At 40.3% G+C, this 15945-nt stretch overlaps 1 pseudogene; it reads left to right on the top strand.

The window, feature by feature from the left end:
- The first annotated feature begins 14272 nt into the window (after nucleotides 1-14272).
- On the top strand, nucleotides 14273-15153 carry LOC118906164 (annotated as a pseudogene).
- The last annotated feature ends 792 nt before the right edge of the window (nucleotides 15154-15945 follow it).

Genomic DNA, 15945 nt, shown 5'->3' on the forward strand with positions numbered 1-15945 from the left:
GACGAAAAGACAACCCTCAGAATGGGAGAAAATATTTGCAAACGAAGCAACTGACAAAGGATTAACCTCCAAAATCTACAAGCAGCTCATGCAGCTCAATATCAAAAAAACAAACAACCCAATCCAAAAATGGGCAGAACACCTAAACAAACATTTCTCCAAAGAAGATATACAGATTGCCAACAAACACATGAAAGAATGCTAAACATCACTAATCATTAGAGAAATGCAAATCAAAAGTACAATGAGGTATCACCTCACACTGGTCAGAATGGCCAATATCAAAAACTCTACAAACAATAAATGCTATGGAGAGGGTGTGGAGAAAAGGGAACCCTCTTGCACTGTTGGTGGGAATGTAAATTGATACAGCCACTATGGAGAACAGTATGGAGATTCCTCAAAAAACTAAAGACAGAGCTACCATACAACACAGCAATACCACTACTGGGCATATACCCTAAGAAAACCATAATTCAAAAAGAGTCATGTACCACAATGTTCACTGCAGCTCTATTTACAATAGCCAGGACATGGAAGCAACCTTAGTGTCCATCGACAGATGAATGGACAAAGAAGATGCGGCACATATAAACAATGGAATATTACTCAGCCATAAAAAGTAACAAAATTGAGTTATTTGTAGTGAGTTGGATGGACCTAGAGTCTGTCATAGAGACTGAGGTCAGAAAGAGAAAAACAAATACCATATGCTATCACATATATATGGAATCTAAAAAAAAATTTTTTAAATGGTTCTGACGAACCTAGGGGCAGGACAGGAATAAAGACGCAGACGTAGAGAATGGACTTGAGGACACAGGGAGGGGGAAGGGTAAGCTGGGACGAAGTGAGAGAGTAGCATGGACATCTATACACTACCAAATGTAAAATAGATTGCTAGTGGGAAGCAGTTGCATTGCACAGGGAGATTAGCTCGGTGCTTTGCGACCACCTAGAGGTGTGGGATAGGGAGGCTGGGAGGGAGACACAAGAGGAAGGGGATATGGGGATATATGTATACATATAGCTGATTCACTTTGTTATACAGCAGAAACGAACACAACATTGTAAAGCAATTTTATTTCAATAAAGATGTTTAAAAAAACAAGCACCTACTGTACAGCACAGGGAACTCTACTGAAATTCTGTAATAACCTATCTGGGAAAGAATCTGAAAAAAAGAAAAAATATGGGATTGTTTCCTTACTTTCTCTGATACTTCACTGTTAGTGTATAGGAATGCCAGAGATTTGTGTGCATTAATTTTGTATCCTGCAACCTTACCAAATTCATTGATTAGTTCTAGTAGTTTTCTGGTGGCATCTTTAGGGTTTTCTATGTATAGTATCATGTTAGCTGCAAACACTGACAGTTTTACTTCTTTTCCAATTTGGATTCCTTTTATTCCTCTTTCTTTTCTGATTGCCATGGCTAGGACTTCCAAAACTATGTCGAATAAGAGTGGTGATAGTGTACGTCCTTGTCTTGTTCCTGATCTTGGTGGAAATGCTTTCAGTTTTTCACCATTGAGTATGATGTTTGCTGTGGGTTTGTCATATATGGCCTTGATTATGTTGAGGTAGGTTCCCTCTATGCCCATTTTAGGGAGGGTTTTTATCATAAATGGTGTTGAATTTTGTCAAAAGCTTTTCTGGCATCTATTGAGATGATCATATGGTTTTTATTCCTTAATTTGTTAATATGGTGTATCACATTGATTGATTTGCACATACTGAAGAATCCTTGCATTCCTCAGATAAATTCCACTTGATCATGGTGTGTGATCCTTTTAAAGTGTTGTTGGATTTTGTTTGTCAGTATTTTGTTCAGGATTTTTGCATCTATGTTCATCAGTGATATTGCTCTGTAATTTTCATTTTTTGTGATATCTTTTTCTGGGTTTGATATCAGGGTGATGGTGGCTTCGTAGAAGGAATTTGGGAGTGTTCCTCCCTCTGCAATTTTTTGGAAGAGTTTGAGAAGGATAGGTGTTAGCTCTTCTCTAAATGTTTGAGAGAATTCGCCTGTGAAGCCATCTGGTCCTGGACTTTTGTTTGTTGGTAGATTTTTAATTACAATTTCAATTTCATTACTTGTGATAGGTCTGTTTATATTTTCTAATTCTTCCTGGTTTAGTCTTGGAAAATTGTACCTTTCCAAGAATTTGTCCATTTTTTCGTGGTTGTCCATTTTATTGGCATATAGTTGTTTGCAGTGGTCTCTTATAATCCTTCGTATTTCTGTGGTGTCAGTTGTGCTTTCTCCTTTTTCATTTCTAATTTTATTGATTTGTGTCCTCTCCCTTTTTTTTCTTGATGAGTCTGGCTAAAGGTTTGTCACTTTGTTTATCTTCTCAAAGAACCAACTTTTAGTTTTAGTGATCTTTGCTATTGTTTTGTTTTTATTTCATTTATTTCTGCTCTGATATTTATGATTTCTTTCCTTCTACTGACTTTGGGTTTTCTTTGTTCTTCTTTCTCTAGTTGTTTAGGGTGTAAGATTAGATTTTTTAAGTGAGATTTTTGTTTCTTGAGGTGAGACTGAATTGCTATAATCTTCCCTTTCGAATTGCTTTTGCTGTGTCCCATAGGTTTTGGGTCATCATGTATTTATTGTCATTTGTTTCTGTGTATTTTTTTATTTCTTCTTTGATTTCTTCAGTGATCTCTTGGTTATTTAGTAGTGCACTGCTTAGCCTGCATGTATTTGTGTTTTTAACAGTTTTTTTTCCTGTAATTGATTTCCAATCTCATAGCGTTGTGGTCAGAAAAGATGCTTGATACTATTTCAATTTTCTTAAATTTTCTGAGGCTTGATTTGTGACCCAAGATGTGATCTATCATGCAGAATGTTCAGTGTGCACTTGAAAAGAAAGTGTATTCTGCCACTTTTGGGTAGAATGTCCTATAAGTATCAATTAAATGCCTGGTCTATTGTGTCATTTAAACCTTGTTTTTCCTTGTTTATTTTCAGTTTGGATGACCTGTCCATTGGTGTAAGTGGTGTGTTAAAGTCCCCTACTATTATTATGTTACTGTTGATTTCCCCTTTTGTTTGTTAGCATTTGCCTTATGTATTGAGGTGTTCCTATGTTGGGTGCATAAATATTTATAATTGTTATATCTTCTTCTTCGATTGATCCCTTGATCATTACGTGTCCTTCTTTGTCTCGTCATAGTCTTTTTTTAAAGTCTATTTTATCTGATATGAGTATTGCTACTCCAGCTTTCTTTTGATTTCCATTTGCATGGAATATCTTTTTCCATCCCCTCACTTTCAGTCTGTATGTGTCCCTAGGTCTGAAGTGTGTCTCTCGCAGACAGCAAATATACGGGTCTTGTTTTTGTATCCATTCAGCCAGTCTATGTCTTTTGTTTGGGGCATTTAATCCATTTACATTCAAGGTTATTATCAATATGTATGTTCCTATTACCATTTTCTTAATTGTTTTGGTTTTGTTTTCGTGGGTCTTTTACTTCCCTTGTGTTTCCCGCCTAGAGAAGTTCCTTTAGCATTTGTCGTAAAGCTAGTTTGTTGGTGCTGAATTCTCTTAGCTTTTGCTTTTCTGAAAAGCTTTTGATTTCTCCATCAAATCTGAATGAGATGCTTGCTAGGTAGAGTAATCTTGTTTGTAGGTTTTTCTCTTTCATCACTTTAAGTATATCCTGCCACACTCCCTTCTGGCCTGCAGAGTTTCTGCTGAAAAATCAGCTGATAACCTTATGGGAATTCCTTTGTATGTTATTTTTCACTTTTCCCTTTCTGCTTTTAATATTTTTTTTAATACTTCTTCTTTGAATTTAATTTTTGTTAGTTTTATTAATATGTGTCTTGGTTGTTTATCCTAGGGTTTATCCTGTGTGGGACTCTCTGTGCTTCCTGAACTTGGGTGACTATTTCCTTTCCCATGTTTAGGGAAGTTTCCTACTATAATCTCTTCAAATATTTTCTCAAATCCTTTTTCTCTTCTTCTTCTGGGACCCCTATAATTCAAATGTTGGTGCGTTTAGTGTTGTCCCAGACGTCTCTGAGATTGTCTTCAATTCTTTTCATTCTTTTTTCTTTATGCTGCTCCTCAGCAGTTACTTCCACCATTCTGTTTTCCAGCTCACTTATTCCTTCTTCTGCCTCAGTTATTCTGTTATTGATTCCTTCTAGTGTATTTTTCATATCAGTTATTGTGTTGCTCATCTCTGTTTGTTTGTTCTTTAATTCTTCTATATCTTTGTTAAACATTTCTTGTATTTTCTCAATTCGTGCCTCCATTCTTTTTATGAGATTCTGGATCATCTTTACTATCATTACTCTGAATTCTTTTTCAGGTAGGTTGCCTATTTACTCTTCATTTATTTGGTCTTGTAGGTTTTTACCTTGCTCCTTCATCTGTGACATTTTTGCCATCTCATTTTTTTTTTTTTTCTGATGAGTGTGATTGTGTTCCTGTCTTACTGATTGTTTGGCCTGCGGCTTCCAGCACTGGAGTTTGTAGGCTGTTGGGTAGAGCTGGGTCTTGGTGCCAAGATGAGGACCTCCTGGAGACCTCACTCCAATGAACATTCCCTGGGATCTGAGGTTCTCTGTTAGTCCAGTGGTTCAGACTCAGAGCTCCCACAACAGGAGCTCTGGCCCAACCCCTGGCTCATGAACCAAGATCCCACAAGCTATGTGGGGCAGCAAAAAAAAAAAAAAAAAAAGACAAAAGACAAGGAGGAGCAGAACAGTAATGGAGTAAAACATAAAGTAAGATTAGATGGGCTTCCCTGGTGGCGCAGTGGTTGAGGGTCTGCCTGCTAATGCGGGGAACACGGGTTCGGGCCCTGGTCTGGGAAGATCCCACGTGCCGCGGACCAGCTGGGCCCGTGAGCCACAATTGCTGAGCCTGCGTGTCTGGAGCCTGTGCTCCGCAACGGGAGAGGCCGCGATGGTGAGAGGCCTGCGCACCGCGGTGAAGAGTGGCCCCCGCTTGCCGCGATTGGAGGAGGCCCTTGCGCAGAGGCGAAGACCCAACACAGCCTAAATAAATAAATAAACTTAAAAAAAAAAAAAAGATTAGAAAATTACCACATATGTTAGAAAGAATAAAACAAAAAAATATAGATGAAACAACAACCAGAAGGTAAAACAGAACCACAATAGTCCAAACAGGCTTTTAAATCTCAGCTCTTCCAGCAAACACTTGAAGAAGGATGTGCCTTAGTCCATTCAAGCCACTATAACAGAATACTACAGACTGGGTGGTTTATAAACAGAAATTTATTTCTCACATTTCTGGAGGCTGGAAGTTGAGATCAGAGTGCCAACATGGTCAGGTTCTGGTGAGAGCTTGCTTCCTGGTTCACAGACAGCTGTCTTCATTGTGTCCTCACATGGCAGAAGAAAAAAAGGCAAGAGAGCTCTCTGGGGTGTCTTTTATAAGAGCACTAATCTCATTCACGAGGGCTCCACTCTCATGACCTGATCACCTCCCAAAAGCCCCATCTCCTAATACCATCACAAATATTGAGGGGTTAGGATTTCAACATATGAACTTTGAGAGGACACAAACATTCAGTCCATAACAGTACTATAAAATCACCACTGTGTGACCCCTAGGAATTAAAGCAACCATGAATTGGGCATCATTGGCTGCTACATCACACAGAGAAAGAGAACCTCATAATGGAAGAGTACAAGACCATTTATGAAGTATTCTTACCCAAAAAAAATCACATCTGAATGGAACCAAACCTATGATTCCAACTTCTATTACAGGAAATACAGAGAAACATGTCAAACCACATCATGGAGACGCATCTAGCAAGATCCAGACTATGGGAGACTCCACAGATCAAATAACTTGATTTCTTCGAGAGTTCAATCAGAAAGAGGAAAAATGAGATGGAGGGAGAACTAAGATTTAAACAAGAATTAAAATATAACCAACTGCAATGTGTGGACCTGAATCTTTATTTGAATCTTCATTCAAATAAATTGTAAAAAAAAATTATATTTATGAGATAACTGGAAAATTAAACACTACCTGAATATTTAATGATATTAAGCAAGGATTATTAAATATTTTAGGTACAATGGCATTGTAATTAATTTTAAAAGAAAACAGAACTTACGTCGTGGAGATTCATACTGAAATATTTATGGATGAAGTGATATAAATGGTGGGGAATTCACTTCAAAATAATTGATGGAGAAAGTGGATGGGGGTGAGTGGAAAATTAGCAAGATGCTGTTGGTTGGAGCTAAGTGCAGGTACAGGGGGCATTCATTATGCCATTCTGTCTACTTTTGTGTTATGTTCAAAATTCTCCATAATGAAAAAGATAAAAATGGGCATAGATAATGCCAGCTCTGTACTTACTAGCTGTGCAATATTTTGCCTAGTTCCTGAACCTCTCTGAGCCTCAGTTTCCTCAGCAAAATGGCCTGCGTGTTACCCTGGGAATTAAGATGGGTGAAGCACAAGATATATATCAAGTTAATAAAAAATACTCCATCTTTCTTCAAGTATCTTTCAAATCTTTATCACCAGTCCTAATTGCTTATCTGCAACACGAGGCTCTTATTTCCAAAAACTAAGAGATTCTTTCCCAAAGCCGGCAATTTTAAGCAGAAGGACTGTCTGCCTACTCAAAAACCATCTGCACTTTCTTCTCTGCTGTCAGTCTCAATTTCATTTCCAATATCTCCTGGTCCCCTTTTATCTTTGCTGGTGATTGTGGTTGATTCAAGGGTTGACCTCCAACCCACTTCTGGCCACTGAGACATAAGAAGTCTGCTGAGGGTTTCTGGAATAGGATCTTTTGCCCTTTAAAAAAAGATGCACAAGGAAGAAAGAATTTTCTTCTGCCATAGTTACCTCTGCATGTGATGCCTGGAACTGCAACAGCCATCTTGTGACCATAAGTGGAGCCAGCCTGGGAGGAACTTGCTAAGGATGGCAGAGTAGAAAGACATAAAGACTCTGGGTTCTCAATGACATCATTGAGCCACTGAGTTGGCCCATCCTGAATTTCTTGTCATACATCATAAAAAGCACCATTATTGTTTAAGCCATTTTGAGTAGGGTATTCTGTTACTTGGAACTGAAGTCCCCTAAATGAAACAGGCTCAGCAGAATCACCTGCAGAAGGAGGGACAGATACACATCTCCCCCTCACCTTCCACATTCTGCTATTTCTCCACTGAGGGCACATTCCCTCTTCCACACCCCTACTCCTTTCTCATACCCTATCATCCCCACTCCCACAGGTGTATGTTACTGGGACCAAAAAATATGGTGAGAACCACTGCAAATGAGCTGAAGATGGCAACAGACATGTTCTATCTTCTTACCTTGGTTCCTGGGACAGGGCCTGGCAAAGTTAATACAGATTTGAGTGCAAGGGGGAAAAAATGAATCCATAAATTAATGCCCTGCCATCTCAAAACTTAAGTTTCAAAGTTAGACTCAACTTCCCCCCAAAACTTCACAAATATTTGTGCATCATCTCTTGCCTGAACTACAGTGGCTTCCAGTTGGCCTCCCTGTCTCCAGCCTTCCGCATTGCATGGTAAACACAGGTACCTCCTAAATCGTGGCTCATTCTCTACCTTCCTTAAATATCTCTGGGAACTCAGAATTAGCAAGAGGACCAAGTCCAAATTCCTTTCATGGAATAAGGCCCTTCTTCTTTTGACCACAACCTAACTTTGCTGCTAAATCGCCTACTTCCCTCCTCTCTCCTGCTCCTCCAACCCATTCTATGTTCCAGCCATACCAGCCCCTGGTAGAATCCTGAATCAGTCTCATTATTCTTACTTTTTTTTTTCTTTCCACCCCACCTAGCTAGCTTAACAAACTCCTGATCATCCTTCACGACCTCGCTCAGATGTCAACTTGTTTCCACTTCCAGACAGAGTTGGTCACACCTCCTCAGTTTTCTCATAGTCCTTTGACCACACCTCCACAATAACACCTGTCAGATCAAATTAGAATTTTTGTTTAAACATACATCCCTCTACTAAACTAAAAAGTATTCCAGAGACAGAGCTACATCCTTACTCCCTACAATATCTGTTACTGGATAAAAGGTTTTGAATTATGGAAAAGAAGGAAGAAAAGTACTGGCATTTTTCCAGTTGCTAAGTCTAGAAACCTGGAAGTTATGAATTCCCAGAGCAGAAAGGAATGTTACAGATCATCGTGGAAAAACCTTTACTTTAAAGATAAATAAATTGACTCTTCTTTCATCCCCTTTACACAATTTGTCACCAAATCCGTTTGTCATATTCTCCTTCAAAATATCTACCAGATTTCCCCCTGCCTCTCCATCCCTACTGACCCCCATCTAGTCCATCTCACTTACTCACTCTGGGATTGCTGAAAAGGCCCTCAAAGAGGGTCTCCTCTCCCCTCTCCTTTCTGAGCCATCATGTACACAACTGACAGAAGAAACTTTCTAAACTAGTGCTTTTAACATGCCACCCCAACCGCCCCCAAAGAAGTCTTTCCCATTTCCTAATGGCCTTATTTTTTTAAGCCAAGCTCTCACTCCACCCATACCAGCCTGGCTTTCTAGAGCTCGGTTATCTGGGCCATCCTTTTAGTCCAACTCTTCCCCACAGTCCCAGACACACATGCCATGCCCCAGGTGTCTTGCAGTGTCAGAAAATATGGCAGCGCTCACTTCTGCCTCTGGCTTTCTGCTTAGACCCAATACCCTACGTGGATGTCCTCCTGCTCACCTCTGCCCTCCTTCAAGGTCCCCCATTACACCTTCCCTCTCTCCCTGCCACAGATTAGACTAATTCTTCCCTTTCCCTGAACTCCCATGGCCATAACGTTTACTGTTCTGTCTCCCACTTAAAACATAAGTGAGTTAAGGGTGGGGACTGTGTCTTAAACAGTCTGCATGCCCCGCGAGTCTGCCTCCCCCACCTTTGCCTATCACCACCCTACACTTCCTTTAAGACTGAATACAAATACCACTTGCCGATCAACTAAAGAAACTAAAAATCCAACGCCTCTGAAATCCTACAGAACTTTGTTGGTATCTTTCTTAAGGCATTTATCACATTCTTTCTATTGATGGAACTGCTTGCTGCTGTGTTTTATTTTTCTGAATATAGGCCAAACTCCTTGAGGGCAGGAATTGCTCTCCTCGTCTCTGTATCACATCATCCCCGGTGTCCTCAGCACCCACTGTAGTGCTTTGTACAGAAGAAGTCCTTATTGTAAGATTCTTCCTTTGAGCACCTCTGTTTCTCTGTGGTTCTTAACATGAATGTTGAAGGCAGAGACCGAGAAACACAATTATTGTGTGTGTGTTTGTGTGTGTGTGAGGGCAGGGGGGAGAGGAAGAAATACAGGCATATTTTTGTGTCCAGGCACATGTGTGTACCTGTCCCCCTCGTTGATATCCATGTGAAATCTTGTTTAAATGGTTCTCAGGAGTAACCTTGAAGGGGGAAAAGGTTACAAAAAAGATAAGGCAGAGAGATGGGTCCATTCCCACAAGGTCGGTCTTGGTGACCCCCCCAGGGAGATTACTGGTTTTAGCATTGAAAGCCCTGCACCCTAGGAAACCCCTAGATCCTGGGCAAACCTGGACAGCTGATTACCCTAGACCCAGTTTTAGCACCCGAGGCCACCTCCTTGTCCCCCTTTTCCTGACTCCTTATGCCACTGTTCATTTACCAGCATAAGCATGGGGTAAACACATCAATTTATCACAGCACAGACCACACTAAACTTTGATAATTCTTTAAACTTCCCAACAATGAATTAAAAGTCCTGCTTTGCAAAGTAGATGTTTTAGAGCTCAGCAGAAATTATTTCAGCAGATTAGAAATACTTTTGATACGTGAGGTGCTTTAGCAAAACATAAAGCATGTGGGAAACACACTTGAGATTATGTCAATACCCTGAAAATGTCATTGAATGGCAACGTATTTTCTCAATTCACCCTCAAACCACAGTTGAGGTAAAGAATCTTCCAGAATAATATCAATATGCCATATTTGGCTCTGAGAGCCCCTTTTACTCATAAAATATTTAAACTCCTTCCATCTTCTTGATACTGTCTTATTTTGGTGGTTTTAGAAGCCATATTCTGAACTGTGGTATTTTCAAGCCAAATTTTTATGCATACAAAGCAATCTAAAAATGTTCAGAAACAACTGAGCTGTACATAGGGCTTCAAGCCTCCATGACGATCTCCTTGTCGTTGGCCTGCTGTTTACAGCAATCTTCAGTGTGGGAATATGTTCTCCTGCATTTCCATTAGTTCCCACAAGGGAATGACAAAGCCCTTTGAACACTTCTTAAAGCCCTCCTTTTAACCCTCTACCATGTCTAATGTCGTACAGCCAACATCTGAAATGATCATGTAGGCACTGGTGTGATACCTGAGGACCTATAAAATGTACTTAATTTGGTAAAACATTCAGTTAATATTCTGGGAGTTTCTACAAGCTTCAGCATGCAAATTGTTCTAAGTGGACTCAAGTGACTGAATTTTTTGCTGGATTAACTAGAGGTTCAGACACCTTCTAAATCCACCACTGCAAGACTCAAAATATGTGACTAACACTATCCATAACACTGATAGAATCAATTATTTTTTAACAGGAAGAAAACCTTAAATTGTCCCTTCACATTGGCTGCGCCATCAGTTGAACATGGTACATAACTTCTCAGAGAAATATGATTTAGTATGAGAACATCTGTAACCGTCTGGGAACATATTTTTCCCAGGACTATACTTCGAGCTCTCTACAGATATCAGATGTTCTCCACAGAATCTGTGACATGTCTTAGGATTCTTGAATAAACATCAGTTATGCCTCTGTCTTGAATAGTGTCAATCTGAATTGAAAATCTGCCAGCCTTCTTAACATCACCACCAGCAGACTTCTTAATGAATCTGCTGATACTGTGGAGAGATTTCTATTAAAATCAGAGTTGTATAAGCTGATCTTCCACTTATCTTAGAAACTCACTTTAGTTTCCAAAGATCCAAGATGTGTTTGAGCGAGCAACACTCTGAGAAATACACACAAGGGTCCCATCTCAGCACTTACATTTGCTAGAGTGTTATTTGTCCTGTGACAACTGACAGGGTCCTTTACCAATGGCCTTATGTCCATTAATCAGGCAAAATAAAAAATATTTTGGCACAATTTGTTCTATCTTCATGTTCTTTTGATTATCAAATGGAAGACTAGAGGTGTGATTAATAGTACTTATTAAATGAGAAGTCTTCATCTCTCATACCAGTCTCTCTGACATAAATGTTCTGTGAATTACATCTGAAGAACACACTACAAAAAAGAACTTAATTTAGTAAAATTATCTCAGATATGTACAGAGATGTACATACAAGGACATTCTTCTGAAAGTTATCTAGCGATTCAAAAAATTTGGAAAAACTTGCACTATAGGGAATAGTTAAATGATTTATAGTAAATCCCTACAACGAAATGCTATACTGTTATTAAAATTAACGTGGTGAAAGTATTTTTACTTATATGGAAAGAGACTCCACCATTATGGTTAAGTGGGGAAAAAAGAAATTTAAAAGCTAGTATCACAGTATAATAAATTTCTGCTTAAACATTTTTTCATTATATATGTCTATATTGCATGGAAGTAAGTCTGAAAAGATATACATCAAATAGTAGGAGCGGTCATCTCTGGATGGTGGAATTATGGGTAAATTTCATGTTCCAGCTCTTCTTTCTACCACCACCAAGCTGTGTCCTATCAGTGCCCAGGACAGAAAGAGAGGGAGCCTGAGCTACAAGCAAAAGACAAAGGGTGCTCACAGATTAACTGACTCCCAGAGGCAGAAGGCTCTGAAGTGGGACCTGAGAATGTGCATTGCTAACTAGTTTCCAGGGAATGCTGAGCCTGCTAGCCCAGGGACCACACTTTGAGTAGCACTGCCCTAGGGTTTTCCTTGACCCCAGCTCTCATTAACCAGTTCCTTCGTACCTACACTGTCTTCTGTTGGTAATTATTAGTGTGTGCGTGCGTGTGTGTGTGTGTGTGTGTGTGTCCCGATTCTTCCACTAGAGTTCAGGCTCAGGGAGACTAGGGCTCCTGGCCCCAAGCCTAGTGTCTTTCAAACGGCAAGTACTCAATGCATGTTTGTTGCAGAAGTTAATGGGAGACTTTCAAGCATGGTGGGAGGGTACTGAGAAAGATCTGTGACATTTACTACTCCTCATGTGGTACCATGGCATCATAAAAAGCTTCACCTACATATGGGCCAGAATCTCTGGGGGCAGGCCTAGGAATCTTCACATTACCAGCTCTCCAAGTGATCCTTCTGCTTACTAAAGCTGGAGATCCTGCCCAGGAAATCAGAGGAAAGGGAGGATTCTGTGGCTTGGTCAGGGAAGGTTTTGCATTGAGATAACGAAAGCCCCTGGAAAAACATGAGAATGTTTTCAAGGAACTTTACCACACTTTAACCCATTAACACTTGAGTATAAATTAGTGCCTCCAATTAACACAGAAAAGAGAAAATAGACACAAGGTTGGTATGATTTGATAAAAGAAACTTTTCAAAGGTCTGGTGCAGAGCTGAGAATCAACTTGAGGGCTGGATGCCCGTTTCCAAGGGAGTTGGGGAAGATGCACATCATATTCTTCCCAGAGCTCTTCTTGCCCTCAGGCAGTACAACCCCCAAATAAAGAGATTTTTAAAAGAAAGAAAGAAAAGAAGGAAAAAAATGTGTCTGTTTCTACTTCCCAACAATCTTTAAGCAAGCGCCACAGTTAGAGGCCAAGAGGGCACTGGACTTGGAACATTTGGTGGCTCGTCCCTTCCCACGTGCTACTGTTCCCAGCTGTATCTGCTGAGAATGAAAGTGTCGGGATCTTATAAAAGGCATTTTGAGAGGCCACAACACTTCCTCTTCTTACTTCAACATGAGGCCCTCAATTAAGCCGGAACTAATTCTTATGACAAGTTACAAACCACAAGCCAAAATAATGAAAACACTGACACCACTCACACTAGGGGAAGACTTCAGGGAACTCCCATGACAAAGCCCCCGTTATTCACCCAACTCTCCCGACGGCTCCCAGTGCTGGGCACAGCAGCCTCCCTAAGCCCTGGAGAATGAGGCAGAAAGCAGAATTTCCACTGCGGCACTGATTCAAGCTTCTAGCAGATGGTTCTGCTGATTTAACCAACTTTTTCATAGAATTTTTTCTCTCCATCAGGATGAGGCACAGGGAAGAACACTAGACTCAAAGTCAAAAGTCCTGGGTTCCATATCCCAGTTTATCAAAAATGGGATGGCTGGGACAGGTTAGTTGCCTTGGCAACGCTGGAAGCCACCTGTTGAGACGGCAGCCTAACCAGACAGAGGGAATGCTGCCCAGAGCCTCGCCGACCCAACACTGGACTTTATGAAAGCAAGAAATAAGCCTTTTCTGCCTTAACTCCCTGACATTTCTGGGTTTATTTATCAATGTAGTGTAACCTGGCTAGTGTATATATTTCAAGCCTGTGCCCATCACTGGTTTTGTTTCTTCTGTTTCGACCCTAAAACTCATGCCAACCTCACTTCATTATTCAGCCAAGATTAAATCTGCTAAATCTAATCCAGCAGTATGCACATGTGGCTACTTCTTAATCAGTTATTATTTTTCACATTTTTTGATGAAACTATAAATAAAACTCCTTGATCAACACTTGGAATGGCATTGTCTATGTCAGAATGGCCACAGAGTCTGAGCTATTTCCAAACACATCCTCCTACTCTAAGTGGGAATCTAACAGGATGAACTTTCCAGTAATGAGGCTTGAAAACCTTGCCACCACCAGGAGAAGCAGCAGTCAGGCCAGGAGAAAGGTTGCTAATTTCCTTGCTGAAGTGCTGATTAGCCTTCCTGCAACTAGCCTACTAGTGGAGGGATTCTTATCCGTCCTCATCTGAACATCTGATTCGTGAATGCTTCCTGGCCCTCCTTGCACCCCCGCCACACACACACACCCACACACACACAGGATATTAGCAAATTGCAACACCAACACTTCCAAAAGAAGCTGTGTTCAGTGTCAGTGCGCCTCAAGTTGTGAGAAAACAATATTCAAGAATTATTAAAGTATAAATTCAATCAGAATTAGAGAACATCTTTTGGTAAATTCCAATCTGTTTATTTCCTTGAAAGGAGATGTACACACATGTAGAATTCTAGCTTCAACTTGACGTCTACAAATTTCAGAAAAAAACACAGGAAAAAAATTGTCTTTTGCTCTCTTTCCCATCTTGCAAGATGGCGGGTGAAAAGGCTGAGAAGGATACTAAGGAGAAAAAACCTGAAGCCAAGAAGTCTGATGCTGGTGGCAAGGTTAAAAAGGTGAAGCGGATTAAGAAGGGGAAGCCCCACTGCAGCCGAAACCCTGTCCTGGTTAGAGGAACTGGCAGATATTCCCAATCGGCTATGCATTCCAGAAAGGCCTTGTACAAGAGGAAGTATTCAGCAGCTAAATCCAAGGTTGAAAAGAAAAAGAAAGTGAAGGTTCTTGCTACTGTCACAAAACCAGTTGGTGGTGACAAGAACGGTAGTACCCGGGTGGTTAATCTTCGCAAAATGCCTAGGTATTATCCTACTGAAGACGTGCCTCGAAAGCTGTTGAGTCACGGCAAGAAAACCCTTCAGTAAGCATGTGAGAAAACTGCGCGCTAGCATCACTCGTGGGACCATTCTGATTATCCTCACTGGGCGCCACAGAGACAAGAGGGTCATTTTCCTGCAGCAGCTGAGCAGTGGCTTGCTACTTGCAACTGGGCCTCTGTCCCTCAATCAAGTTCCTCTGCGGAGAACACACCAGAAATTTGTCATTGCCACTTCCACCAAAATTGATATCAGTGGTGTGAAAATCCCAGAACATCTCACTGATGCTTACTTCAAGAAGAAACTGCGTAAGCCCACGCACCAGGAAGGTGCGATCTTCGACACAGAGAGAGAGAAATATGAGATTACAGAGCAGCGCAAGGTTCATCAGAAAGCTGTGGACTCACAAATTCTGCGAAGAATCAAAGCTGTTCCTCAGCTCCAGGGCTACCTCCGCTCTGTGTCTGCTCTTACAAACGCAATTTATCCTCACAAAGTAGTGTTCTAAACTTCTTACAAAGAACCTAATTAAATAATTCGGTCCATTTAAAAAAAAAAAAAAAAAGAAAAAAATTGTCTTTTAATCTCTAGTACCAGTTGGGCAGTCAGACCCCAGACATAAGCAGACAGGGCAGTATGCTTCTCTTCATCAAGGTTACTTTGAGAAACACACAGAAAACTGGGCTTAGCAGCAGAACAAGCTCAGAGAGAACTGGGTTCAAAAACAAAATACACAAATTGTATAGTTGCCTAAAAAGCCACGAAGTTACTTAAATTTTTAAAAGACTGATATGACTTAAAATGATAATAATCCTCACTTGACTAATTTAAATATTTTTCAAAATCCTTGTATAATATTTTATTTTTCAGGGTATACAAATACAAAGGGTTCACATTATCCAAGTCAAATGCCTTGAATTCCTCCCACTTCTCCTCATCCCGTTACCTCCTACTCCTTCTCCCCTACCCATTCCCAGAATTTCCTTCTCAGACTCTGATGATACAATCTGGAGCTATAGGTACAGATTACCACATAATTACTACTGTATTATGTATCTTGTAAGAATTATTTTTTATATTTGCTTTCAGTTTGTAAACAAAAATCCAATTACAGATTTTATATGTAATCCCTAATTATTATTTATAACTATCTAGGTATATAAACAGATGTACACTGACTGGTTTAAGTGTTTGCCCCTGGCCTTTTTCATACTCTGGTTTTTTGATCACTCACTGCACCATCAACCATCTCTTGCTCACCTGGAATTTATCTTCATGCACTTTTTTCAAAAGAGACAAATAAGTAAAAACTTGCCCAAGAGAACCAATAT

The sequence above is a fragment of the Balaenoptera musculus genome, chromosome 13 (genome assembly GCF_009873245.2).
Source record: "Balaenoptera musculus isolate JJ_BM4_2016_0621 chromosome 13, mBalMus1.pri.v3, whole genome shotgun sequence".
Taxonomy (NCBI): Eukaryota; Metazoa; Chordata; class Mammalia; order Artiodactyla; family Balaenopteridae; genus Balaenoptera; species Balaenoptera musculus.